The 24,485-nt window shown below is 52.4% G+C and overlaps 35 non-coding genes across 35 annotated transcripts; all 35 read right to left on the bottom strand.

Moving 5' to 3' along the window:
- Positions 1-164: 164 nt before the first annotated feature.
- On the bottom strand, positions 165-328 carry LOC146042579 (U1 spliceosomal RNA). The gene has a single exon (XR_014463926.1). It is a non-coding gene; the product is annotated as a U1 spliceosomal RNA (small nuclear RNA).
- A 532-nt stretch (positions 329-860) lies between these two features.
- On the bottom strand, positions 861-1,024 carry LOC146042164 (U1 spliceosomal RNA). Its single transcript, XR_014463773.1, has one exon. It is a non-coding gene; the product is annotated as a U1 spliceosomal RNA (small nuclear RNA).
- Positions 1,025-1,558: 534 nt separating this feature from the next.
- Positions 1,559-1,728, bottom strand: LOC146044833 (U1 spliceosomal RNA). The gene has a single exon (XR_014465275.1). It is a non-coding gene; the product is annotated as a U1 spliceosomal RNA (small nuclear RNA).
- A 538-nt stretch (positions 1,729-2,266) lies between these two features.
- LOC146041604 (U1 spliceosomal RNA) lies at positions 2,267-2,430 on the bottom strand. Its single transcript, XR_014463514.1, has one exon. It is a non-coding gene; the product is annotated as a U1 spliceosomal RNA (small nuclear RNA).
- Positions 2,431-2,964: 534 nt separating this feature from the next.
- LOC146042153 (U1 spliceosomal RNA) lies at positions 2,965-3,128 on the bottom strand. Its single transcript, XR_014463769.1, has one exon. It is a non-coding gene; the product is annotated as a U1 spliceosomal RNA (small nuclear RNA).
- Positions 3,129-3,662: 534 nt separating this feature from the next.
- On the bottom strand, positions 3,663-3,826 carry LOC146042599 (U1 spliceosomal RNA). Its single transcript, XR_014463941.1, has one exon. It is a non-coding gene; the product is annotated as a U1 spliceosomal RNA (small nuclear RNA).
- A 530-nt stretch (positions 3,827-4,356) lies between these two features.
- LOC146043766 (U1 spliceosomal RNA) lies at positions 4,357-4,520 on the bottom strand. Its single transcript, XR_014464763.1, has one exon. It is a non-coding gene; the product is annotated as a U1 spliceosomal RNA (small nuclear RNA).
- A 530-nt stretch (positions 4,521-5,050) lies between these two features.
- On the bottom strand, positions 5,051-5,214 carry LOC146042850 (U1 spliceosomal RNA). The gene has a single exon (XR_014464039.1). It is a non-coding gene; the product is annotated as a U1 spliceosomal RNA (small nuclear RNA).
- Positions 5,215-5,748: 534 nt separating this feature from the next.
- Positions 5,749-5,912, bottom strand: LOC146043755 (U1 spliceosomal RNA). The gene has a single exon (XR_014464752.1). It is a non-coding gene; the product is annotated as a U1 spliceosomal RNA (small nuclear RNA).
- A 534-nt stretch (positions 5,913-6,446) lies between these two features.
- LOC146042521 (U1 spliceosomal RNA) lies at positions 6,447-6,610 on the bottom strand. Its single transcript, XR_014463901.1, has one exon. It is a non-coding gene; the product is annotated as a U1 spliceosomal RNA (small nuclear RNA).
- Positions 6,611-7,152: 542 nt separating this feature from the next.
- On the bottom strand, positions 7,153-7,316 carry LOC146042764 (U1 spliceosomal RNA). The gene has a single exon (XR_014464008.1). It is a non-coding gene; the product is annotated as a U1 spliceosomal RNA (small nuclear RNA).
- Positions 7,317-7,865: 549 nt separating this feature from the next.
- LOC146042147 (U1 spliceosomal RNA) lies at positions 7,866-8,029 on the bottom strand. Its single transcript, XR_014463768.1, has one exon. It is a non-coding gene; the product is annotated as a U1 spliceosomal RNA (small nuclear RNA).
- Positions 8,030-8,563: 534 nt separating this feature from the next.
- LOC146042698 (U1 spliceosomal RNA) lies at positions 8,564-8,727 on the bottom strand. Its single transcript, XR_014463980.1, has one exon. It is a non-coding gene; the product is annotated as a U1 spliceosomal RNA (small nuclear RNA).
- A 538-nt stretch (positions 8,728-9,265) lies between these two features.
- LOC146042139 (U1 spliceosomal RNA) lies at positions 9,266-9,429 on the bottom strand. The gene has a single exon (XR_014463761.1). It is a non-coding gene; the product is annotated as a U1 spliceosomal RNA (small nuclear RNA).
- A 534-nt stretch (positions 9,430-9,963) lies between these two features.
- Positions 9,964-10,127, bottom strand: LOC146042132 (U1 spliceosomal RNA). Its single transcript, XR_014463754.1, has one exon. It is a non-coding gene; the product is annotated as a U1 spliceosomal RNA (small nuclear RNA).
- A 534-nt stretch (positions 10,128-10,661) lies between these two features.
- LOC146042128 (U1 spliceosomal RNA) lies at positions 10,662-10,825 on the bottom strand. Its single transcript, XR_014463752.1, has one exon. It is a non-coding gene; the product is annotated as a U1 spliceosomal RNA (small nuclear RNA).
- A 526-nt stretch (positions 10,826-11,351) lies between these two features.
- On the bottom strand, positions 11,352-11,515 carry LOC146042696 (U1 spliceosomal RNA). The gene has a single exon (XR_014463979.1). It is a non-coding gene; the product is annotated as a U1 spliceosomal RNA (small nuclear RNA).
- Positions 11,516-12,049: 534 nt separating this feature from the next.
- Positions 12,050-12,213, bottom strand: LOC146042122 (U1 spliceosomal RNA). Its single transcript, XR_014463751.1, has one exon. It is a non-coding gene; the product is annotated as a U1 spliceosomal RNA (small nuclear RNA).
- A 534-nt stretch (positions 12,214-12,747) lies between these two features.
- LOC146042114 (U1 spliceosomal RNA) lies at positions 12,748-12,911 on the bottom strand. The gene has a single exon (XR_014463748.1). It is a non-coding gene; the product is annotated as a U1 spliceosomal RNA (small nuclear RNA).
- Positions 12,912-13,445: 534 nt separating this feature from the next.
- Positions 13,446-13,609, bottom strand: LOC146042109 (U1 spliceosomal RNA). Its single transcript, XR_014463739.1, has one exon. It is a non-coding gene; the product is annotated as a U1 spliceosomal RNA (small nuclear RNA).
- A 534-nt stretch (positions 13,610-14,143) lies between these two features.
- LOC146042105 (U1 spliceosomal RNA) lies at positions 14,144-14,307 on the bottom strand. Its single transcript, XR_014463738.1, has one exon. It is a non-coding gene; the product is annotated as a U1 spliceosomal RNA (small nuclear RNA).
- Positions 14,308-14,841: 534 nt separating this feature from the next.
- On the bottom strand, positions 14,842-15,005 carry LOC146044547 (U1 spliceosomal RNA). The gene has a single exon (XR_014464988.1). It is a non-coding gene; the product is annotated as a U1 spliceosomal RNA (small nuclear RNA).
- Positions 15,006-15,539: 534 nt separating this feature from the next.
- Positions 15,540-15,703, bottom strand: LOC146042101 (U1 spliceosomal RNA). The gene has a single exon (XR_014463737.1). It is a non-coding gene; the product is annotated as a U1 spliceosomal RNA (small nuclear RNA).
- A 534-nt stretch (positions 15,704-16,237) lies between these two features.
- Positions 16,238-16,401, bottom strand: LOC146042087 (U1 spliceosomal RNA). The gene has a single exon (XR_014463733.1). It is a non-coding gene; the product is annotated as a U1 spliceosomal RNA (small nuclear RNA).
- A 534-nt stretch (positions 16,402-16,935) lies between these two features.
- LOC146042081 (U1 spliceosomal RNA) lies at positions 16,936-17,099 on the bottom strand. The gene has a single exon (XR_014463731.1). It is a non-coding gene; the product is annotated as a U1 spliceosomal RNA (small nuclear RNA).
- A 534-nt stretch (positions 17,100-17,633) lies between these two features.
- Positions 17,634-17,797, bottom strand: LOC146044734 (U1 spliceosomal RNA). The gene has a single exon (XR_014465176.1). It is a non-coding gene; the product is annotated as a U1 spliceosomal RNA (small nuclear RNA).
- A 538-nt stretch (positions 17,798-18,335) lies between these two features.
- LOC146042562 (U1 spliceosomal RNA) lies at positions 18,336-18,499 on the bottom strand. Its single transcript, XR_014463922.1, has one exon. It is a non-coding gene; the product is annotated as a U1 spliceosomal RNA (small nuclear RNA).
- Positions 18,500-19,025: 526 nt separating this feature from the next.
- On the bottom strand, positions 19,026-19,189 carry LOC146042751 (U1 spliceosomal RNA). Its single transcript, XR_014464004.1, has one exon. It is a non-coding gene; the product is annotated as a U1 spliceosomal RNA (small nuclear RNA).
- Positions 19,190-19,723: 534 nt separating this feature from the next.
- LOC146044536 (U1 spliceosomal RNA) lies at positions 19,724-19,887 on the bottom strand. The gene has a single exon (XR_014464977.1). It is a non-coding gene; the product is annotated as a U1 spliceosomal RNA (small nuclear RNA).
- Positions 19,888-20,421: 534 nt separating this feature from the next.
- LOC146042076 (U1 spliceosomal RNA) lies at positions 20,422-20,585 on the bottom strand. The gene has a single exon (XR_014463730.1). It is a non-coding gene; the product is annotated as a U1 spliceosomal RNA (small nuclear RNA).
- Positions 20,586-21,119: 534 nt separating this feature from the next.
- On the bottom strand, positions 21,120-21,283 carry LOC146042071 (U1 spliceosomal RNA). Its single transcript, XR_014463729.1, has one exon. It is a non-coding gene; the product is annotated as a U1 spliceosomal RNA (small nuclear RNA).
- Positions 21,284-21,817: 534 nt separating this feature from the next.
- LOC146042064 (U1 spliceosomal RNA) lies at positions 21,818-21,981 on the bottom strand. Its single transcript, XR_014463727.1, has one exon. It is a non-coding gene; the product is annotated as a U1 spliceosomal RNA (small nuclear RNA).
- A 534-nt stretch (positions 21,982-22,515) lies between these two features.
- LOC146044712 (U1 spliceosomal RNA) lies at positions 22,516-22,679 on the bottom strand. Its single transcript, XR_014465154.1, has one exon. It is a non-coding gene; the product is annotated as a U1 spliceosomal RNA (small nuclear RNA).
- A 538-nt stretch (positions 22,680-23,217) lies between these two features.
- Positions 23,218-23,381, bottom strand: LOC146042555 (U1 spliceosomal RNA). Its single transcript, XR_014463915.1, has one exon. It is a non-coding gene; the product is annotated as a U1 spliceosomal RNA (small nuclear RNA).
- A 526-nt stretch (positions 23,382-23,907) lies between these two features.
- On the bottom strand, positions 23,908-24,071 carry LOC146042747 (U1 spliceosomal RNA). Its single transcript, XR_014464001.1, has one exon. It is a non-coding gene; the product is annotated as a U1 spliceosomal RNA (small nuclear RNA).
- Positions 24,072-24,485: the final 414 nt, after the last annotated feature.

The following is a 24,485-nucleotide window of genomic DNA, read 5'->3' as shown; positions in this document are numbered from 1 at the left end:
GCCAGCACACAGCAGTAGAGATCAGAGCAGAACACAGAGTGTAAACTAATGGCGCAGCTTAAGGGGCGCGTGGGCAGGGCTAAGAGTGATGAAAGGATGGAAGGAAGGAAAGCAAGCCTAATGGAGGTACTAGGTACAAAGGGCTGACTTTTACCAGAGCTGATCAGGGGAAAGCGCGAACGCAGTCCCCCACTACCACAAATTATGCAGTCGAGTTTCCCGCATTTGGGGAAATCGCAGGGATCAACACACCCGGAGTGCAATGGATGAGCCTCGCCCTGGGAGAACCACCTTCGTGATCATGGTATCTCCCCTGCCAGGTAAGTATGAGTTGGACTAGGGCTCAGGAGGGCCGCAGCTCGGGCACACCCCCTTTGGCTGAAGGAGATTTACCTGAGGCAGCACAAGCGACTCCCACCTGGGGACAAAATACCGCAGGGAGGCCACATCTATTAACATTGAGGTGGTAAAGTGGAAAAGTGCCTATTCCTGACGCATCCCCCCAAACTATACCCACAACTAGTGCAAATCATTCCCAGAGCACACGGATTTGCATATTGTGTTGTCATTCAAGCAGTCGGCATGCAACAGCTGGAGGCCAGCAAGTGAGTGTGGGTCCTGCAGCGACCTCTACTGGTTGTATATGCAAAGCACACTACAAGGCACAAGCAAAGTAAAAACAAGGAAGCATATGCAGCCAGCACACAGCAGTAGAGATCAGAGCAGAACACAGAGTGTAAGCTAATGGCGCAGCTTAAGGGGCGCGTGGGCAGGGCTAAGAGTGATGAAAGGATGGAAGGAAGGAAAGCAAGCCTAATGGAGGTACTAGGTACAAAGGGCTGACTTTTACCAGAGCTGATCAGGGGAAAGCGCGAACGCAGTCCCCCACTACCACAAATTATGCAGTCGAGTTTCCCGCATTTGGGGAAATCGCAGGGGTCAACACACCCGGAGTGCAATGGATGAGCCTCGCCCTGGGAGAACCACCTTCGTGATCATGGTATCTCCCCTGCCAGGTAAGTATGAGTTGGACTAGGGCTCAGGAGGGCCGCAGCTCGGGCACACCCCCTTTGGCTGAAGGAGATTTACCTGAGGCAGCACAAGCGACTCCCACCTGGGGACAAAATACCGCAAGGAGGCCACATCTATTAACATTGAGGTGGTAAAGTGCCTATTCCTGACGCATCCCCCCAAACTATACCCACAACTAGTGCAAATCATTCCCAGAGCACACGGATTTGCATATTGTGTTGTCATTCAAGCAGTCGGCATGCAACAGCTGGAGGCCTCCTTGGCAACGCAAGTGAGTGTGGGTCCTGCAGCGACCTCTACTGGTTGTATATGCAAAGCACACTACAAGGCACAAGCAAAGTAAAAACAAGGAAGCATATGCAGCCAGCACACAGCAGTAGAGATCAGAGCAGAACACAGAGTGTAAGCTAATGGCGCAGCTTAAGGGGCGCGTGGGCAGGGCTAAGAGTGATGAAAGGATGGAAGGAAGGAAAGCAAGCCTAATGGAGGTACTAGGTACAAAGGGCTGACTTTTACCAGAGCTGATCAGGGGAAAGCGCGAACGCAGTCCCCCACGGCCACTACCACAAATTATGCAGTCGAGTTTCCCGCATTTGGGGAAATCGCAGGGGTCAACACACCCGGAGTGCAATGGATGAGCCTCGCCCTGGGAGAACCACCTTCGTGATCATGGTATCTCCCCTGCCAGGTAAGTATGAGTTGGACTAGGGCTCAGGAGGGCCGCAGCTCGGGCACACCCCCTTTGGCTGAAGGAGATTTACCTGAGGCAGCACAAGCGAATCCCACCTGGGGACAAAATACCGCAAGGAGGCCACATCTATTAACATTGAGGTGGTAAAGTGCCTATTCCTGACGCATCCCCCCAAACTATACCCACAACTAGTGCAAATCATTCCCAGAGCACACGGATTTGCATATTGTGTTGTCATTCAAGCAGTCGGCATGCAACAGCTGGAGGCCTCCTTGGCAACGCAAGTGAGTGTGGGTCCTGCAGCGACCTCTACTGGTTGTATATGCAAAGCACACTACAAGGCACAAGCAAAGTAAAAACAAGGAAGCATATGCAGCCAGCACACAGCAGTAGAGATCAGAGCAGAACGCAGAGTGTAAGCTAATGGCGCAGCTTAAGGGGCGCGTGGGCAGGGCTAAGAGTGATGAAAGGATGGAAGGAAGGAAGGAAAGCAAGCCTAATGGAGGTACTAGGTACAAAGGGCTGACTTTTACCAGAGCTGATCAGGGGAAAGCGCGAACGCAGTCCCCCACTACCACAAATTATGCAGTCGAGTTTCCCACATTTGGGGAAATCGCAGGGGTCAACACACCCAGAGTGCAATGGATGAGCCTCGCCCTGGGAGAACCACCTTCGTGATCATGGTATCTCCCCTGCCAGGTAAGTATGAGTTGGACTAGGGCTCAGGAGGGCCGCAGCTCGGGCACACCCCCTTTGGCTGAAGGAGATTTACCTGAGGCAGCACAAGCGACTCCCACCTGGGGACAAAATACCGCAAGGAGGCCACATCTATTAACATTGAGGTGGTAAAGTGCCTATTCCTGACGCATCCCCCCAAACTATACCCACAACTAGTGCAAATCATTCCCAGAGCACACGGATTTGCATATTGTGTTGTCATTCAAGCAGTCGGCATGCAACAGCTGGAGGCCTCCTTGGCAACGCAAGTGAGTGTGGGTCCTGCAGCTACCTCTACTGGTTGTATATGCAAAGCACACTACAAGGCACAAGCAAAGTAAAAACAAGGAAGCATATGCAGCCAGCACACAGCAGTAGAGATCAGAGCAGAACACAGAGTGTAAGCTAATGGCGCAGCTTAAGGGGCGCGTGGGCAGGGCTAAGAGTGATGAAAGGATGGAAGGAAGGAAAGCAAGCCTAATGGAGGTACTAGGTACAAAGGGCTGACTTTTACCAGAGCTGATCAGGGGAAAGCGCGAACGCAGTCCCCCACTACCACAAATTATGCAGTCGAGTTTCCCGCATTTGGGGAAATCGCAGGGGTCAACACACCCGGAGTGCAATGGATGAGCCTCGCCCTGGGAGAACCACCTTCGTGATCATGGTATCTCCCCTGCCAGGTAAGTATGAGTTGGACTAGGGCTCAGGAGGGCCGCAGCTCGGGCACACCCCCTTTGGCTGAAGGAGATTTACCTGAGGCAGCACAAGCGAATCCCACCTGGGGACAAAATACCGCAAGGAGGCCACATCTATTAACATTGAGGTGGTAAAGTGCCTATTCCTGACGCATCCCCCCAAACTATACCCACAACTAGTGCAAATCATTCCCAGAGCACACGGATTTGCATATTGTGTTGTCATTCAAGCAGTCGGCATGCAACAGCTGGAGGCCTCCTTGGCAACGCAAGTGAGTGTGGGTCCTGCAGCGACCTCTACTGGTTGTATATGCAAAGCACACTACAAGGCACAAGCAAAGTAAAAACAAGGAAGCATATGCAGCCAGCACACAGCAGTAGAGATCAGAGCAGAACACAGAGTGTAAGCTAATGGCGCAGCTTAAGGGGCGCGTGGGCAGGGCTAAGAGTGATGAAAGGATGGAAGGAAGGAAAGCAAGCCTAATGGAGGTACTAGGTACAAAGGGCTGACTTTTACCAGAGCTGATCAGGGGAAAGCGCGAACGCAGTCCCCCACTACCACAAATTATGCAGTCGAGTTTCCCGCATTTGGGGAAATCGCAGGGGTCAACACACCCGGGGTGCAATGGATGAGCCTCGCCCTGGGAGAACCACCTTCATGATCATGGTATCTCCCCTGCCAGGTAAGTATGAGTTGGACTAGGGCTCAGGAGGGCCGCAGCTCGGGCACACCCCCTTTGGCTGAAGGAGATTTACCTGAGGCAGCACAAGCGACTCCCACCTGGGGACAAAACACCGCAAGGAGGCCACATCTATTAACATTGAGGTGGTAAAGTGCCTATTCCTGACGCATCCCCCCAAACTATACCCACAACTAGTGCAAATCATTCCCAGAGCACACGGATTTGCATATTGTGTTGTCATTCAAGCAGTCGGCATGCAACAGCTGGAGGCCTCCTTGGCAACGCAAGTGAGTGTGGGTCCTGCAGCGACCTCTACTGGTTGTATATGCAAAGCACACTACAAGGCACAAGCAAAGTAAAAACAAGGAAGCATATGCAGCCAGCACACAGCAGTAGAGATCAGAGCAGAACACAGAGTGTAAGCTAATGGCGCAGCTTAAGGGGCGCGTGGGCAGGGCTAAGAGTGATGAAAGGATGGAAGGAAAGCAAGCCTAATGGAGGTACTAGGTACAAAGGGCTGACTTTTACCAGAGCTGATCAGGGGAAAGCACGAACGCAGTCCCCCACTACCACAAATTATGCAGTCGAGTTTCCCGCATTTGGGGAAATCGCAGGGGTCAACACACCCGGGGTGCAATGGATGAGCCTCGCCCTGGGAGAACCACCTTCGTGATCATGGTATCTCCCCTGCCAGGTAAGTATGAGTTGGACTAGGGCTCAGGAGGGCCGCAGCTCGGGCACACCCCCTTTGGCTGAAGGAGATTTACCTGAGGCAGCACAAGCGACTCCCACCTGGGGACAAAATACCGCAAGGAGGCCACATCTATTAACATTGAGGTGGTAAAGTGCCTATTCCTGACGCATCCCCCCAAACTATACCCACAACTAGTGCAAATCATTCCCAGAGCACACGGATTTGCATATTGTGTTGTCATTCAAGCAGTCGGCATGCAACAGCTGGAGGCCTCCTTGGCAACGCAAGTGAGTGTGGGTCCTGCAGCGACCTCTACTGGTTGTATATGCAAAGCACACTACAAGGCACAAGCAAAGTAAAAACAAGGAAGCATATGCAGCCAGCACACAGCAGTAGAGATCAGAGCAGAACACAGAGTGTAAGCTAATGGCGCAGCTTAAGGGGCGCGTGGGCAGGGCTAAGAGTGATGAAAGGATGGAAGGAAGGCAAGCCTAATGGAGGTACTAGGTACAAAGGGCTGACTTTTACCAGAGCTGATCAGGGGAAAGCGAGAACGCAGTCCCCCACTACCACAAATTATGCAGTCGAGTTTCCCGCATTTGGGGAAATCGCAGGGGTCAACACACCCGGAGTGCAATGGATGAGCCTCGCCCTGGGAGAACCACCTTCGTGATCATGGTATCTCCCCTGCCAGGTAAGTATGAGTTGGACTAGGGCTCAGGAGGGCCGCAGCTCGGGCACACCCCCTTTGGCTGAAGGAGATTTACCTGAGGCAGCACAAGCGACTCCCACCTGGGGACAAAACACCGCAAGGAGGCCACATCTATTAACATTGAGGTGGTAAAGTGCCTATTCCTGACGCATCCCCCCAAACTATACCCACAACTAGTGCAAATCATTCCCAGAGCACACGGATTTGCATATTGTGTTGTCATTCAAGCAGTCGGCATGCAACAGCTGGAGGCCTCCTTGGCAACGCAAGTGAGTGTGGGTCCTGCAGCGACCTCTACTGGTTGTATATGCAAAGCACACTACAAGGCACAAGCAAAGTAAAAACAAGGAAGCATATGCAGCCAGCACACAGCAGTAGAGATCAGAGCAGAACACAGAGTGTAAGCTAATGGCGCAGCTTAAGGGGCGCATGGGCAGGGCTAAGAGTGATGAAAGGATGGAAGGAAGGAAAGCAAGCCTAATGGAGGTACTAGGTACAAAGGGCTGACTTTTACCAGAGCTGATCAGGGGAAAGCACGAACGCAGTCCCCCACTACCACAAATTATGCAGTCGAGTTTCCCGCATTTGGGGAAATCGCAGGGGTCAACACACCCGGGGTGCAATGGATGAGCCTCGCCCTGGGAGAACCACCTTCGTGATCATGGTATCTCCCCTGCCAGGTAAGTATGAGTTGGACTAGGGCTCAGGAGGGCCGCAGCTCGGGCACACCCCCTTTGGCTGAAGGAGATTTACCTGAGGCAGCACAAGCGACTCCCACCTGGGGACAAAATACCGCAAGGAGGCCACATCTATTAACATTGAGGTGGTAAAGTGCCTATTCCTGACGCATCCCCCCAAACTATACCCACAACTAGTGCAAATCATTCCCAGAGCACACGGATTTGCATATTGTGTTGTCATTCAAGCAGTCGGCATGCAACAGCTGGAGGCCTCCTTGGCAACGCAAGTGAGTGTGGGTCCTGCAGCGACCTCTACTGGTTGTATATGCAAAGCACACTACAAGGCACAAGCAAAGTAAAAACAAGGAAGCATATGCAGCCAGCACACAGCAGTAGAGATCAGAGCAGAACACAGAGTGTAAGCTAATGGCGCCGCTTAAGGGGCACGTGGGCAGGGCTAAGAGTGATGAAAGGATGGAAGGAAGGAAAGCAAGCCTAATGGAGGTACTAGGTACAAAGGGCTGACTTTTAGCAGAGCTGATCAGGGGAAAGCGCGAACGCAGTCCCCCACTACCACAAATTATGCAGTCGAGTTTCCCGCATTTGGGGAAATCGCAGGGGTCAACACACCCGGAGTGCAATGGATAAGCCTCGCCCTGGGAGAACCACCTTCGTGATCATGGTATCTCCCCTGCCAGGTAAGTATGAGTTGGACTAGGGCTCAGGAGGGCCGCAGCTCGGGCACACCCCCTTTGGCTGAAGGAGATTTACCTGAGGCAGCACAAGCGACTCCCACCTGGGGACAAAATACCGCAGGGAGGCCACATCTATTAACATTGAGGTGGTAAAGTGGAAAAGTGCCTATTCCTGACGCATCCCCCCAAACTATACCCACAACTAGTGCAAATCATTCCCAGAGCACACGGATTTGCATATTGTGTTGTCATTCAAGCAGTCGGCATGCAACAGCTGGAGGCCTCCTTGGCAACGCAAGTGAGTGTGGGTCCTGCAGCGACCTCTACTGGTTGTATATGCAAAGCACACTACAAGGCACAAGCAAAGTAAAAACAAGGAAGCATATGCAGCCAGCACACAACAGTAGAGATCAGAGCAGAACACAGAGTGTAAGCTAATGGCGCAGCTTAAGGGGCGCGTGGGCAGGGCTAAGAGTGATGAAAGGATGGAAGGAAGGAAAGCAAGCCTAATGGAGGTACTAGGTACAAAGGGCTGACTTTTACCAGAGCTGATCAGGGGAAAGCGCGAACGCAGTCCCCCACTACCACAAATTATGCAGTCGAGTTTCCCGCATTTGGGGAAATCGCAGGGGTCAACACACCCGGAGTGCAATGGATGAGCCTCGCCCTGGGAGAACCACCTTCGTGATTATGGTATCTCCCCTGCCAGGTAAGTATGAGTTGGACTAGGGCTCAGGAGGGCCGCAGCTCGGGCACACCCCCTTTGGCTGAAGGAGATTTACCTGAGGCAGCACAAGCGACTCCCACCTGGGGACAAAATACCGCAGGGAGGCCACATCTATTAACATTGAGGTGGTAAAGTGGAAAAGTGCCTATTCCTGACGCATCCCCCCAAACTATACCCACAACTAGTGCAAATCATTCCCAGAGCACACGGATTTGCATATTGTGTTGTCATTCAAGCAGTCGGCATGCAACAGCTGGAGGCCTCCTTGGCAACGCAAGTGAGTGTGGGTCCTGCAGCGACCTCTACTGGTTGTATATGCAAAGCACACTACAAGGCACAAGCAAAGTAAAAACAAGGAAGCATATGCAGCCAGCAGCCAGCACACAGCAGTAGAGATCAGAGCAGAACACAGAGTGTAAGCTAATGGCGCAGCTTAAGGGGCGCGTGGGCAGGGCTAAGAGTGATGAAAGGATGGAAGGAAGGAAAGCAAGCCTAATGGAGGTACTAGGTACAAAGGGCTGACTTTTACCAGAGCTGATCAGGGGAAAGCGCGAACGCAGTCCCCCACTACCACAAATTATGCAGTCGAGTTTCCCGCATTTGGGGAAATCGCAGGGGTCAACACACCCGGAGTGCAATGGATGAGCCTCGCCCTGGGAGAACCACCTTCGTGATCATGGTATCTCCCCTGCCAGGTAAGTATGAGTTGGACTAGGGCTCAGGAGGGCCGCAGCTCGGGCACACCCCCTTTGGCTGAAGGAGATTTACCTGAGGCAGCACAAGCGACTCCCACCTGGGGACAAAATACCGCAGGGAGGCCACATCTATTAACATTGAGGTGGTAAAGTGGAAAAGTGCCTATTCCTGACGCATCCCCCCAAACTATACCCACAACTAGTGCAAATCATTCCCAGAGCACACGGATTTGCATATTGTGTTGTCATTCAAGCAGTCGGCATGCAACAGCTGGAGGCCTCCTTGGCAACGCAAGTGAGTGTGGGTCCTGCAGCGACCTCTACTGGTTGTATATGCAAAGCACACTACAAGGCACAAGCAAAGTAAAAACAAGGAAGCATATGCAGCCAGCACACAGCAGTAGAGATCAGAGCAGAACACAGAGTGTAAGCTAATGGCGCAGCTTAAGGGGCGCGTGGGCAGGGCTAAGAGTGATGAAAGGATGGAAAGCAAGCCTAATGGAGGTACTAGGTACAAAGGGCTGACTTTTACCAGAGCTGATCAGGGGAAAGCGCGTACGCAGTCCCCCACTACCACAAATTATGCAGTCGAGTTTCCCGCATTTGGGGAAATCGCAGGGGTCAACACACCCGGAGTGCAATGGATGAGCCTCGCCCTGGGAGAACCACCTTCGTGATCATGGTATCTCCCCTGCCAGGTAAGTATGAGTTGGACTAGGGCTCAGGAGGGCCGCAGCTCGGGCACACCCCCTTTGGCTGAAGGAGATTTTCCTGAGGCAGCACAAGCGACTCCCACCTGGGGACAAAATACCGCAGGGAGGCCACATCTATTAACATTGAGGTGGTAAAGTGCCTATTCCTGACGCATCCTTCCAAACTATACCCACAACTAGTGCAAATCATTCTCAGAGCACACAGATTTGCATATTGTGTTGTCATTCAAGCAGTCGGCATGCAACAGCTGGAGGCCTCCTTGGCAACGCAAGTGAGTGTGGGTCCTGCAGCGACCTCTACTGGTTGTATATGCAAAGCACACTACAAGGCACAAGCAAAGTAAAAACAAGGAAGCATATGCAGCCAGCACACAGCAGTAGAGATCAGAGCAGAACACAGAGTGTAAGCTAATGGCGCAGCTTAAGGGGCGCGTGGGCAGGGCTAAGAGTGATGAAAGGATGGAAGGAAGGAAGGAAAGCAAGCCTAATGGAGGTACTAGGTACAAAGAGCTGACTTTTACCAGAGCTGATCAGGGGAAAGCGCGAACGCAGTCCCCCACTACCACAAATTATGCAGTCGAGTTTCCCGCATTTGGGGAAATCGCAGGGGTCAACACACCCGGAGTGCAATGGATGAGCCTCGCCCTGGGAGAACCACCTTCGTGATCATGGTATCTCCCCTGCCAGGTAAGTATGAGTTGGACTAGGGCTCAGGAGGGCCGCAGCTCGGGCACACCCCCTTTGGCTGAAGGAGATTTACCTGAGGCAGCACAAGCGACTCCCACCTGGGGACAAAATACCGCAAGGAGGCCACATCTATTAACATTGAGGTGGTAAAGTGCCTATTCCTGACGCATCCCCCCAAACTATACCCACAACTAGTGCAAATCATTCCCAGAGCACACGGATTTGCATATTGTGTTGTCATTCAAGCAGTCGGCATGCAACAGCTGGAGGCCTCCTTGGCAACGCAAGTGAGTGTGGGTCCTGCAGCGACCTCTACTGGTTGTATATGCAAAGCACACTACAAGGCACAAGCAAAGTAAAAACAAGGAAGCATATGCAGCCAACACACAGCAGTAGAGATCAGAGCAGAACACAGAGTGTAAGCTAGTGGCGCAGCTTAAGGGGCGCATGGGCAGGGCTAAGAGTGATGAAAGGATGGAAGGAAGGAAAGCAAGCCTAATGGAGGTACTAGGTACAAAGGGCTGACTTTTACCAGAGCTGATCAGGGGAAAGCGCGAACGCAGTCCCCCACTACCACAAATTATGCAGTCGAGTTTCCCGCATTTGGGGAAATCGCAGGGGTCAACACACCCGGAGTGCAATGGATGAGCCTCGCCCTGGGAGAACCACCTTCGTGATCATGGTATCTCCCCTGCCAGGTAAGTATGAGTTGGACTAGGGCTCAGGAGGGCCGCAGCTCGGGCACACCCCCTTTGGCTGAAGGAGATTTACCTGAGGCAGCACAAGCGACTCCCACCTGGGGACAAAATACCGCAGGGAGGCCACATCTATTAACATTGAGGTGGTAAAGTGGAAAAGTGCCTATTCCTGACGCATCCCCCCAAACTATACCCACAACTAGTGCAAATCATTCCCAGAGCACACGGATTTGCATATTGTGTTGTCATTCAAGCAGTCGGCATGCAACAGCTGGAGGCCTCCTTGGCAACGCAAGTGAGTGTGGGTCCTGCAGCGACCTCTACTGGTTGTATATGCAAAGCACACTACAAGGCACAAGCAAAGTAAAAACAAGGAAGCATATGCAGCCAGCACACAGCAGTAGAGATCAGAGCAGAACACAGAGTGTAAGCTAATGGCGCAGCTTAAGGGGCGCGTGGGCAGGGCTAAGAGTGATGAAAGGAAGGAAAGCAAGCCTAATGGAGGTACTAGGTACAAAGGGCTGACTTTTACCAGAGCTGATCAGGGGAAAGCGCGAACGCAGTCCCCCACTACCACAAATTATGCAGTCGAGTTTCCCGCATTTGGGGAAATCGCAGGGGTCAACACACCCGGAGTGCAATGGATGAGCCTCGCCCTGGGAGAACCACCTTCGTGATCATGGTATCTCCCCTGCCAGGTAAGTATGAGTTGGACTAGGGCTCAGGAGGGCCGCAGCTCGGGCACACCCCCTTTGGCTGAAGGAGATTTACCTGAGGCAGCACAAGCGACTCCCACCTGGGGACAAAATACCGCAAGGAGGCCACATCTATTAACATTGAGGTGGTAAAGTGCCTATTCCTGACGCATCCCCCCAGACTATACCCACAACTAGTGCAAATCATTCCCAGAGCACACGGATTTGCATATTGTGTTGTCATTCAAGCAGTCGGCATGCAACAGCTGGAGGCCTCCTTGGCAACGCAAGTGAGTGTGGGTCCTGCAGCGACCTCTACTGGTTGTATATGCAAAGCACACTACAAGGCACAAGCAAAGTAAAAACAAGGAAGCATATGCAGCCAGCACACAGCAGTAGAGATCAGAGCAGAACACAGAGTGTAAGCTAATGGCGCAGCTTAAGGGGCGCGTGGGCAGGGCTAAGAGTGATGAAAGGATGGAAAGCAAGCCTAATGGAGGTACTAGGTACAAAGGGCTGACTTTTGCCAGAGCTGATCAGGGGAAAGCGCGTACGCAGTCCCCCACTACCACAAATTATGCAGTCGAGTTTCCCGCATTTGGGGAAATCGCAGGGGTCAACACACCCGGAGTGCAATGGATGAGCCTCGCCCTGGGAGAACCACCTTCGTGATCATGGTATCTCCCCTGCCAGGTAAGTATGAGTTGGACTAGGGCTCAGGAGGGCCGCAGCTCGGGCACACCCCCTTTGGCTGAAGGAGATTTACCTGAGGCAGCACAAGCGACTCCCACCTGGGGACAAAATACCGCAGGGAGGCCACATCTATTAACATTGAGGTGGTAAAGTGCCTATTCCTGACGCATCCTTCCAAACTATACCCACAACTAGTGCAAATCATTCTCAGAGCACACAGATTTGCATATTGTGTTGTCATTCAAGCAGTCGGCATGCAACAGCTGGAGGCCTCCTTGGCAACGCAAGTGAGTGTGGGTCCTGCAGCGACCTCTACTGGTTGTATATGCAAAGCACACTACAAGGCACAAGCAAAGTAAAAACAAGGAAGCATATGCAGCCAGCACACAGCAGTAGAGATCAGAGCAGAACACAGAGTGTAAGCTAATGGCGCAGCTTAAGGGGCGCGTGGGCAGGGCTAAGAGTGATGAAAGGATGGAAGGAAGGAAAGCAAGCCTAATGGAGGTACTAGGTACAAAGGGCTGACTTTTACCAGAGCTGATCAGGGGAAAGCGCGAACGCAGTCCCCCACTACCACAAATTATGCAGTCGAGTTTCCCGCATTTGGGGAAATCGCAGGGGTCAACACACCCGGAGTGCAATGGATGAGCCTCGCCCTGGGAGAACCACCTTCGTGATCATGGTATCTCCCCTGCCAGGTAAGTATGAGTTGGACTAGGGCTCAGGAGGGCCGCAGCTCGGGCACACCCCCTTTGGCTGAAGGAGATTTACCTGAGGCAGCACAAGCGACTCCCACCTGGGGACAAAATACCGCAGGGAGGCCACATCTATTAACATTGAGGTGGTAAAGTGCCTATTCCTGACGCATCCTCCCAAACTATACCCACAACTAGTGCAAATCATTCCCAGAGCACACGGATTTGCATATTGTGTTGTCATTCAAGCAGTCGGCATGCAACAGCTGGAGGCCTCCTTGGCAACGCAAGTGAGTGTGGGTCCTGCAGCGACCTCTACTGGTTGTATATGCAAAGCACACCACAAGGCACAAGCAAAGTAAAAACAAGGAAGCATATGCAGCCAGCACACAGCAGTAGAGATCAGAGCAGAACACAGAGTGTAAGCTAATGGCGCAGCTTAAGGGGCGCGTGGGCAGGGCTAAGAGTGATGAAAGGATGGAAGGAAGGAAAGCAAGCCTAATGGAGGTACTAGGTACAAAGGGCTGACTTTTACCAGAGCTGATCAGGGGAAAGCGCGAACGCAGTCCCCCACTACCACAAATTATGCAGTCGAGTTTCCCGCATTTGGGGAAATCGCAGGGGTCAACACACCCGGAGTGCAATGGATGAGCCTCGCCCTGGGAGAACCACCTTCGTGATCATGGTATCTCCCCTGCCAGGTAAGTATGTGTTGGACTAGGGCTCAGGAGGGCCGCAGCTCGGGCACACCCCCTTTGGCTGAAGGAGATTTACCTGAGGCAGCACAAGCGACTCCCACCTGGGGACAAAATACCGCAAGGAGGCCACATCTATTAACATTGAGGTGGTAAAGTGCCTATTCCTGACGCATCCCCCCAAACTATACCCACAACTAGTGCAAATCATTCCCAGAGCACACGGATTTGCATATTGTGTTGTCATTCAAGCAGTCGGCATGCAACAGCTGGAGGCCTCCTTGGCAACGCAAGTGAGTGTGGGTCCTGCAGCGACCTCTACTGGTTGTATATGCAAAGCACACTACAAGGCACAAGCAAAGTAAAAACAAGGAAGCATATGCAGCCAACACACAGCAGTAGAGATCAGAGCAGAACACAGAGTGTAAGCTAATGGCGCAGCTTAAGGGGCGCATGGGCAGGGCTAAGAGTGATGAAAGGATGGAAGGAAGGAAAGCAAGCCTAATGGAGGTACTAGGTACAAAGGGCTGACTTTTACCAGAGCTGATCAGGGGAAAGCGCGAACGCAGTCCCCCACTACCACAAATTATGCAGTCGAGTTTCCCGCATTTGGGGAAATCGCAGGGGTCAACACACCCGGAGTGCAATGGATGAGCCTCGCCCTGGGAGAACCACCTTCGTGATCATGGTATCTCCCCTGCCAGGTAAGTATGAGTTGGACTAGGGCTCAGGAGGGCCGCAGCTCGGGCACACCCCCTTTGGCTGAAGGAGATTTACCTGAGGCAGCACAAGCGACTCCCACCTGGGGACAAAATACCGCAAGGAGGCCACATCTATTAACATTGAGGTGGTAAAGTGCCTATTCCTGACGCATCCCCCCAAACTATACCCACAACTAGTGCAAATCATTCCCAGAGCACACGGATTTGCATATTGTGTTGTCATTCAAGCAGTCGGCATGCAACAGCTGGAGGCCTCCTTGGCAACGCAAGTGAGTGTGGGTCCTGCAGCGACCTCTACTGGTTGTATATGCAAAGCACACTACAAGGCACAAGCAAAGTAAAAACAAGGAAGCATATGCAGCCAACACACAGCAGTAGAGATCAGAGCAGAACACAGAGTGTAAGCTAATGGCGCAGCTTAAGGGGCGCATGGGCAGAGCTAAGAGTGATGAAAGGATGGAAGGAAGGAAAGCAAGCCTAATGGAGGTACTAGGTACAAAGGGCTGACTTTTACCAGAGCTGATCAGGGGAAAGCGCGAACGCAGTCCCCCACTACCACAAATTATGCAGTCGAGTTTCCCGCATTTGGGGAAATCGCAGGGGTCAACACACCCGGAGTGCAATGGATGAGCCTCGCCCTGGGAGAACCACCTTCGTGATCATGGTATCTCCCCTGCCAGGTAAGTATGTGTTGGATTAGGGCTCAGGAGGGCCGCAGCTCGGGCACACCCCCTTTGGCTGAAGGAGATTTACCTGAGGCAGCACAAGCGACTCCCACCTGGGGACAAAATACCGCAAGGAGGCCACATCTATTAACATTGAGGTGGTAAAGTGCCTATTCCTGACGCATCCCCCCAAACTATACCCACAACTAGTGCAAATCATTCCCAGAGCACACGGATTTGCATATTGTGTTGTCATTCAAGCAGTCGGCATGCAACAGCTGGAGGCCTCCTTGGCAACGCAAGTGAGTGTGGGTCCTGCAGCGACCTCTACTGGTTGTATATGCAAAGCACACTACAAGGCACAAGCAAAGTAAAAACAAGGAAGCATATGCAGCCAGCACACAGCAGTAGAGATCAGAGCAGAACACAGAGTGTAAGCTAATGGCGCCGCTTAAGGGGCACGTGGGCAGGGCTAAGAGTGATGAAAGGATGGAAGGAAGGAAAGCAAGCCTAATGGAGGTACTAGGTACAAAGGGCTGACTTTTACCAGAGCTGATCAGGGGAAAGCGCGTACGCAGTCCCCCACTACCACAAATTATGCAGTCGAGTTTCCCGCATTTGGGGAAATCGCAGGGGTCAACACACCCGGAGTGCAATGGATGAGCCTCGCCCTGGGAGAACCACCTTCGTGATCATGGTATCTGCCCTGCCAGGTAAGTATGAGTTGGACTAGGGCTCAGGAGGGCCGCAGCTCGGGCACACCCCCTTTGGCTGAAGGAGATTTACCTGAGGCAGCACAAGCGACTCCCACCTGGGGACAAAATACCGCAGGGAGGCCACATCTATTAACATTGAGGTGGTAAAGTGCCTATTCCTGACGCATCCTTCCAAACTATACCCACAACTAGTGCAAATCATTCTCAGAGCACACAGATTTGCATATTGTGTTGTCATTCAAGCAGTCGGCATGCAACAGCTGGAGGCCTCCTTGGCAACGCAAGTGAGTGTGGGTCCTGCAGCGACCTCTACTGGTTGTATATGCAAAGCACACTACAAGGCACAAGCAAAGTAAAAACAAGGAAGCATATGCAGCCAGCACACAGCAGTAGAGATCAGAGCAGAACACAGAGTGTAAGCTAATGGCGCAGCTTAAGGGGCGCGTGGGCAGGGCTAAGAGTGATGAAAGGATGGAAGGAAGGAAAGCAAGCCTAATGGAGGTACTAGGTACAAAGGGCTGACTTTTACCAGAGCTGATCAGGGGAAAGCGCGAACGCAGTCCCCCACTACCACAAATTATGCAGTCGAGTTTCCCGCATTTGGGGAAATCGCAGGGGTCAACACACCCGGAGTGCAATGGATGAGCCTCGCCCTGGGAGAACCACCTTCGTGATCATGGTATCTCCCCTGCCAGGTAAGTATGAGTTGGACTAGGGCTCAGGAGGGCCGCAGCTCGGGCACACCCCCTTTGGCTGAAGGAGATTTACCTGAGGCAGCACAAGCGACTCCCACCTGGGGACAAAATACCGCAGGGAGGCCACATCTATTAACATTGAGGTGGTAAAGTGCCTATTCCTGACGCATCCTCCCAAACTATACCCACAACTAGTGCAAATCATTCCCAGAGCACACGGATTTGCATATTGTGTTGTCATTCAAGCAGTCGGCATGCAACAGCTGGAGGCCTCCTTGGCAACGCAAGTGAGTGTGGGTCCTGCAGCGACCTCTACTGGTTGTATTCGCAAAGCACACTACAAGGCACAAGCAAAGTAAAAACAAGGAAGCATATGCAGCCAGCACACAGCAGTAGAGATCAGAGCAGAACACAGAGTGTAAGCTAATGGCGCAGCTTAAGGGGCGCGTGGGCAGGGCTAAGAGTGATGAAAGGATGGAAGGAAGGAAAGCAAGCCTAATGGAGGTACTAGGTACAAAGGGCTGACTTTTACCAGAGCTGATCAGGGGAAAGCGCGAACGCAGTCCCCCACTACCACAAATTATGCAGTCGAGTTTCCCGCATTTGGGGAAATCGCAGGGGTCAACACACCCGGAGTGCAATGGATGAGCCTCGCCCTGGGAGAACCACCTTCGTGATCATGGTATCTCCCCTGCCAGGTAAGTATGAGTTGGACTAGGGCTCAGGAGGGCCGCAGCTCGGGCACACCCCCTTTGGCTGAAGGAGATTTACCTGAGGCAGCACAAGCGACTCCCACCTGGGGACAAAATACCGCAGGGAGGCCACATCTATTAACATTGAGGTGGTAAAGTGCCTATTCCTGACGCATCCTCCCAAACTATACCCACAACTAGTGCAAATCATTCCCAGAGCACACGGATTTGCATATTGTGTTGTCATTCAAGCAGTCGGCATGCAACAGCTGGAGGCCTCCTTGGCAACGCAAGTGAGTGTGGGTCCTGCAGCGACCTCTACTGGTTGTATATGCAAAGCACACTACAAGGCACAAGCAAAGTAAAAACAAGGAAGCATATGCAGCCAGCACACAGCAGTAGAGATCAGAGCAGAACACAGAGTGTAAGCTAATGGCGCAGCTTAAGGGGCGCGTGGGCAGGGCTAAGAGTGATGAAAGGATGGAAGGAAGGAAAGCAAGCCTAATGGAGGTACTAGGTACAAAGGGCTGACTTTTACCAGAGCTGATCAGGGGAAAGCGCGAACGCAGTCCCCCACTACCACAAATTATGCAGTCGAGTTTCCCGCATTTGGGGAAATCGCAGGGGTCAACACACCCGGAGTGCAATGGATGAGCCTCGCCCTGGGAGAACCACCTTCGTGATCATGGTATCTCCCCTGCCAGGTAAGTATGAGTTGGACTAGGGCTCAGGAGGGCCGCAGCTCGGGCACACCCCCTTTGGCTGAAGGAGATTTACCTGAGGCAGCACAAGCGACTCCCACCTGGGGACAAAATACCGCAAGGAGGCCACATCTATTAACATTGAGGTGGTAAAGTGCCTATTCCTGACGCATCCCCCCAAACTATACCCACAACTAGTGCAAATCATTCCCAGAGCACACGGATTTGCATATTGTGTTGTCATTCAAGCAGTCGGCATGCAACAGCTGGAGGCCTCCTTGGCAACGCAAGTGAGTGTGGGTCCTGCAGCGACCTCTACTGGTTGTATATGCAAAGCACACTACAAGGCACAAGCAAAGTAAAAACAAGGAAGCATATGCAGCCAACACACAGCAGTAGAGATCAGAGCAGAACACAGAGTGTAAGCTAATGGCGCAGCTTAAGGGGCGCATGGGCAGGGCTAAGAGTGATGAAAGGATGGAAGGAAGGAAAGCAAGCCTAATGGAGGTACTAGGTACAAAGGGCTGACTTTTACCAGAGCTGATCAGGGGAAAGCGCGAACGCAGTCTCCCACTACCACAAATTATGCAGTTGAGTTTCCCGCATTTGGGGAAATCGCAGGGGTCAACACACCCGGAGTGCAATGGATGAGCCTCGCCCTGGGAGAACCACCTTCGTGATCATGGTATCTCCCCTGCCAGGTAAGTATGTGTTGGACTAGGGCTCAGGAAGGCCGCAGCTCGGGCACACCCCCTTTGGCTGAAGGAGATTTACCTGAGGCAGCACAAGCGACTCCCACCTGGGGACAAAATACCGCAAGGAGGCCACATCTATTAACATTGAGGTGGTAAAGTGCCTATTCCTGACGCATCCCCCCAAACTATACCCACAACTAGTGCAAATCATTCCCAGAGCACACGGATTTGCATATTGTGTTGTCATTCAAGCAGTCGGCATGCAACAGCTGGAGGCCTCCTTGGCAACGCAAGTGAGTGTGGGTCCTGCAGCGACCTCTACTGGTTGTATATGCAAAGCACACTACAAGGCACAAGCAAAGTAAAAACAAGGAAGCATATGCAGCCAGCACACAGCAGTAGAGATCAGAGCAGAACACAGAGTGTAAGCTAATGGCGCAGCTTAAGGGGCGCGTGGGCAGGGCTAAGAGTGATGAAAGGATGGAAGGAAGGAAGGAAAGCAAGCCTAATGGAGGTACTAGGTACAAAGGGCTGACTTTTACCAGAGCTGATCAGGGGAAAGCGCGAACGCAGCCCCCCACTACCACAAATTATGCAGTCGAGTTTCCCGCATTTGGGGAAATCGCAGGGGTCAACACACCCGGAGTGCAATGGATGAGCCTCGCCCTGGGAGAACCACCTTCGTGATCATGGTATCTCCCCTGCCAGGTAAGTATGAGTTGGACTAGGGCTCAGGAGGGCCGCAGCTCGGGCACACCCCCTTTGGCTGAAGGAGATTTACCTGAGGCAGCACAAGCGACTCCCACCTGGGGACAAAATACCGCAAGGAGGCCACATCTATTAACATTGAGGTGGTAAAGTGCCTATTCCTGACGCATCCCCCCAAACTATACCCACAACTAGTGCAAATCATTCCCAGAGCACACGGATTTGCATATTGTGTTGTCATTCAAGCAGTCGGCATGCAACAGCTGGAGGCCTCCTTGGCAACGCAAGTGAGTGTGGGTCCTGCAGCGACCTCTACTGGTTGTATATGCAAAGCACACTACAAGGCACAAGCAAAGTAAAAACAAGGAAGCATATGCAGCCAGCACACAGCAGTAGAGATCAGAGCAGAACACAGAGTGTAAGCTAATGGCGCAGCTTAAGGGGCGCGTGGGCAGGGCTAAGAGTGATGAAAGGATGGAAAGCAAGCCTAATGGAGGTACTAGGTACAAAGGGCTGACTTTTACCAGAGCTGATCAGGGGAAAGCGCGAACGCAGTCCCCCACTACCACAAATTATGCAGTCGAGTTTCCCGCATTTGGGGAAATCGCAGAGGTCAACACACCCGGAGTGCAATGGATGAGCCTCGCCCTGGGAGAACCACCTTCGTGATCATGGTATCTCCCCTGCCAGGTAAGTATGTGTTGGACTAGGGCTCAGGAGGGCCGCAGCTCGGGCACACCCCCTTTGGCTGAAGGAGATTTACCTGAGGCAGCACAAGCGACTCCCACCTGGGGACAAAATACCGCAAGGAGGCCACATCTATTAACATTGAGGTGGTAAAGTGCCTATTCCTGACGCATCCCCCCAAACTATACCCACAACTAGTGCAAATCATTCCCAGAGCACACGGATTTGCATATTGTGTTGTCATTCAAGCAGTCGGCATGCAACAGCTGGAGGCCTCCTTGGCAACGCAAGTGAGTGTGGGTCCTGCAGCGACCTCTACTGGTTGTATATGCAAAGCACACTACAAGGCACAAGCAAAGTAAAAACAAGGAAGCATATGCAGCCAGCACACAGCAGTAGAGATCAGAGCAGAACACAGAGTGTAAGCTAATGGCGCCGCTTAAGGGGCACGTGGGCAGGGCTAAGAGTGATGAAAGGATGGAAGGAAGGAAAGCAAGCCTAATGGAGGTACTAGGTACAAAGGGCTGACTTTTACCAGAGCTGATCAGGGGAAAGCGCGTACGCAGTCCCCCACTACCACAAATTATGCAGTCGAGTTTCCCGCATTTGGGGAAATCGCAGGGGTCAACACACCCGGAGTGCAATGGATGAGCCTCGCCCTGGGAGAACCACCTTCGTGATCATGGTATCTGCCCTGCCAGGTAAGTATGAGTTGGACTAGGGCTCAGGAGGGCCGCAGCTCGGGCACACCCCCTTTGGCTGAAGGAGATTTACCTGAGGCAGCACAAGCGACTCCCACCTGGGGACAAAATACCGCAGGGAGGCCACATCTATTAACATTGAGGTGGTAAAGTGCCTATTCCTGACGCATCCTTCCAAACTATACCCACAACTAGTGCAAATCATTCTCAGAGCACACAGATTTGCATATTGTGTTGTCATTCAAGCAGTCGGCATGCAACAGCTGGAGGCCTCCTTGGCAACGCAAGTGAGTGTGGGTCCTGCAGCGACCTCTACTGGTTGTATATGCAAAGCACACTACAAGGCACAAGCAAAGTAAAAACAAGGAAGCATATGCAGCCAGCACACAGCAGTAGAGATCAGAGCAGAACACAGAGTGTAAGCTAATGGCGCAGCTTAAGGGGCGCGTGGGCAGGGCTAAGAGTGATGAAAGGATGGAAGGAAGGAAAGCAAGCCTAATGGAGGTACTAGGTACAAAGGGCTGACTTTTACCAGAGCTGATCAGGGGAAAGCGCGAACGCAGTCCCCCACTACCACAAATTATGCAGTCGAGTTTCCCGCATTTGGGGAAATCGCAGGGGTCAACACACCCGGAGTGCAATGGATGAGCCTCGCCCTGGGAGAACCACCTTCGTGATCATGGTATCTCCCCTGCCAGGTAAGTATGAGTTGGACTAGGGCTCAGGAGGGCCGCAGCTCGGGCACACCCCCTTTGGCTGAAGGAGATTTACCTGAGGCAGCACAAGCGACTCCCACCTGGGGACAAAATACCGCAGGGAGGCCACATCTATTAACATTGAGGTGGTAAAGTGCCTATTCCTGACGCATCCTCCCAAACTATACCCACAACTAGTGCAAATCATTCCCAGAGCACACGGATTTGCATATTGTGTTGTCATTCAAGCAGTCGGCATGCAACAGCTGGAGGCCTCCTTGGCAACGCAAGTGAGTGTGGGTCCTGCAGCGACCTCTACTGGTTGTATTCGCAAAGCACACTACAAGGCACAAGCAAAGTAAAAACAAGGAAGCATATGCAGCCAGCACACAGCAGTAGAGATCAGAGCAGAACACAGAGTGTAAGCTAATGGCGCAGCTTAAGGGGCGCGTGGGCAGGGCTAAGAGTGATGAAAGGATGGAAGGAAGGAAAGCAAGCCTAATGGAGGTACTAGGTACAAAGGGCTGACTTTTACCAGAGCTGATCAGGGGAAAGCGCGAACGCAGTCCCCCACTACCACAAATTATGCAGTCGAGTTTCCCGCATTTGGGGAAATCGCAGGGGTCAACACACCCGGAGTGCAATGGATGAGCCTCGCCCTGGGAGAACCACCTTCGTGATCATGGTATCTCCCCTGCCAGGTAAGTATGAGTTGGACTAGGGCTCAGGAGGGCCGCAGCTCGGGCACACCCCCTTTGGCTGAAGGAGATTTACCTGAGGCAGCACAAGCGACTCCCACCTGGGGACAAAATACCGCAGGGAGGCCACATCTATTAACATTGAGGTGGTAAAGTGCCTATTCCTGACGCATCCTCCCAAACTATACCCACAACTAGTGCAAATCATTCCCAGAGCACACGGATTTGCATATTGTGTTGTCATTCAAGCAGTCGGCATGCAACAGCTGGAGGCCTCCTTGGCAACGCAAGTGAGTGTGGGTCCTGCAGCGACCTCTACTGGTTGTATATGCAAAGCACACTACAAGGCACAAGCAAAGTAAAAACAAGGAAGCATATGCAGCCAGCACACAGCAGTAGAGATCAGAGCAGAACACAGAGTGTAAGCTAATGGCGCAGCTTAAGGGGCGCGTGGGCAGGGCTAAGAGTGATGAAAGGATGGAAGGAAGGAAAGCAAGCCTAATGGAGGTACTAGGTACAAAGGGCTGACTTTTACCAGAGCTGATCAGGGGAAAGCGCGAACGCAGTCCCCCACTACCACAAATTATGCAGTCGAGTTTCCCGCATTTGGGGAAATCGCAGGGGTCAACACACCCGGAGTGCAATGGATGAGCCTCGCCCTGGGAGAACCACCTTCGTGATCATGGTATCTCCCCTGCCAGGTAAGTATGAGTTGGACTAGGGCTCAGGAGGGCCGCAGCTCGGGCACACCCCCTTTGGCTGAAGGAGATTTACCTGAGGCAGCACAAGCGACTCCCACCTGGGGACAAAATACCGCAAGGAGGCCACATCTATTAACATTGAGGTGGTAAAGTGCCTATTCCTGACGCATCCCCCCAAACTATACCCACAACTAGTGCAAATCATTCCCAGAGCACACGGATTTGCATATTGTGTTGTCATTCAAGCAGTCGGCATGCAACAGCTGGAGGCCTCCTTGGCAACGCAAGTGAGTGTGGGTCCTGCAGCGACCTCTACTGGTTGTATATGCAAAGCACACTACAAGGCACAAGCAAAGTAAAAACAAGGAAGCATATGCAGCCAACACACAGCAGTAGAGATCAGAGCAGAACACAGAGTGTAAGCTAATGGCGCAGCTTAAGGGGCGCATGGGCAGGGCTAAGAGTGATGAAAGGATGGAAGGAAGGAAAGCAAGCCTAATGGAGGTACTAGGTACAAAGGGCTGACTTTTACCAGAGCTGATCAGGGGAAAGCGCGAACGCAGTCTCCCACTACCACAAATTATGCAGTTGAGTTTCCCGCATTTGGGGAAATCGCAGGGGTCAACACACCCGGAGTGCAATGGATGAGCCTCGCCCTGGGAGAACCACCTTCGTGATCATGGTATCTCCCCTGCCAGGTAAGTATGTGTTGGACTAGGGCTCAGGAAGGCCGCAGCTCGGGCACACCCCCTTTGGCTGAAGGAGATTTACCTGAGGCAGCACAAGCGACTCCCACCTGGGGACAAAATACCGCAAGGAGGCCACATCTATTAACATTGAGGTGGTAAAGTGCCTATTCCTGACGCATCCCCCCAAACTATACCCACAACTAGTGCAAATCATTCCCAGAGCACACGGATTTGCATATTGTGTTGTCATTCAAGCAGTCGGCATGCAACAGCTGGAGGCCTCCTTGGCAACGCAAGTGAGTGTGGGTCCTGCAGCGACCTCTACTGGTTGTATATGCAAAGCACACTACAAGGCACAAGCAAAGTAAAAACAAGGAAGCATATGCAGCCAGCACACAGCAGTAGAGATCAGAGCAGAACACAGAGTGTAAGCTAATGGCGCAGCTTAAGGGGCGCGTGGGCAGGGCTAAGAGTGATGAAAGGATGGAAGGAAGGAAGGAAAGCAAGCCTAATGGAGGTACTAGGTACAAAGGGCTGACTTTTACCAGAGCTGATCAGGGGAAAGCGCGAACGCAGCCCCCCACTACCACAAATTATGCAGTCGAGTTTCCCGCATTTGGGGAAATCGCAGGGGTCAACACACCCGGAGTGCAATGGATGAGCCTCGCCCTGGGAGAACCACCTTCGTGATCATGGTATCTCCCCTGCCAGGTAAGTATGAGTTGGACTAGGGCTCAGGAGGGCCGCAGCTCGGGCACACCCCCTTTGGCTGAAGGAGATTTACCTGAGGCAGCACAAGCGACTCCCACCTGGGGACAAAATACCGCAAGGAGGCCACATCTATTAACATTGAGGTGGTAAAGTGCCTATTCCTGACGCATCCCCCCAAACTATACCCACAACTAGTGCAAATCATTCCCAGAGCACACGGATTTGCATATTGTGTTGTCATTCAAGCAGTCGGCATGCAACAGCTGGAGGCCTCCTTGGCAACGCAAGTGAGTGTGGGTCCTGCAGCGACCTCTACTGGTTGTATATGCAAAGCACACTACAAGGCACAAGCAAAGTAAAAACAAGGAAGCATATGCAGCCAGCACACAGCAGTAGAGATCAGAGCAGAACACAGAGTGTAAGCTAATGGCGCAGCTTAAGGGGCGCGTGGGCAGGGCTAAGAGTGATGAAAGGATGGAAAGCAAGCCTAATGGAGGTACTAGGTACAAAGGGCTGACTTTTACCAGAGCTGATCAGGGGAAAGCGCGAACGCAGTCCCCCACTACCACAAATTATGCAGTCGAGTTTCCCGCATTTGGGGAAATCGCAGAGGTCAACACACCCGGAGTGCAATGGATGAGCCTCGCCCTGGGAGAACCACCTTCGTGATCATGGTATCTCCCCTGCCAGGTAAGTATGTGTTGGACTAGGGCTCAGGAGGGCCGCAGCTCGGGCACACCCCCTTTGGCTGAAGGAGATTTACCTGAGGCAGCACAAGCGACTCCCACCTGGGGACAAAATACCGCAAGGAGGCCACATCTATTAACATTGAGGTGGTAAAGTGCCTATTCCTGACGCATCCCCCCAAACTATACCCACAACTAGTGCAAATCATTCCCAGAGCACACGGATTTGCATATTGTGTTGTCATTCAAGCAGTCGGCATGCAACAGCTGGAGGCCTCCTTGGCAACGCAAGTGAGTGTGGGTCCTGCAGCGACCTCTACTGGTTGTATATGCAAAGCACACTACAAGGCACAAGCAAAGTAAAAACAAGGAAGCATATGCAGCCAGCACACAGCAGTAGAGATCAGAGCAGAACACAGAGTGTAA

This window comes from Crinia signifera, chromosome 1, assembly GCF_055691185.1.
Source record: "Crinia signifera chromosome 1, ASM5569118v1, whole genome shotgun sequence".
Lineage (NCBI taxonomy): Eukaryota > Metazoa > Chordata > Amphibia > Anura > Myobatrachidae > Crinia > Crinia signifera.
This window is presented reverse-complemented; position numbering and strand designations above follow the sequence as displayed.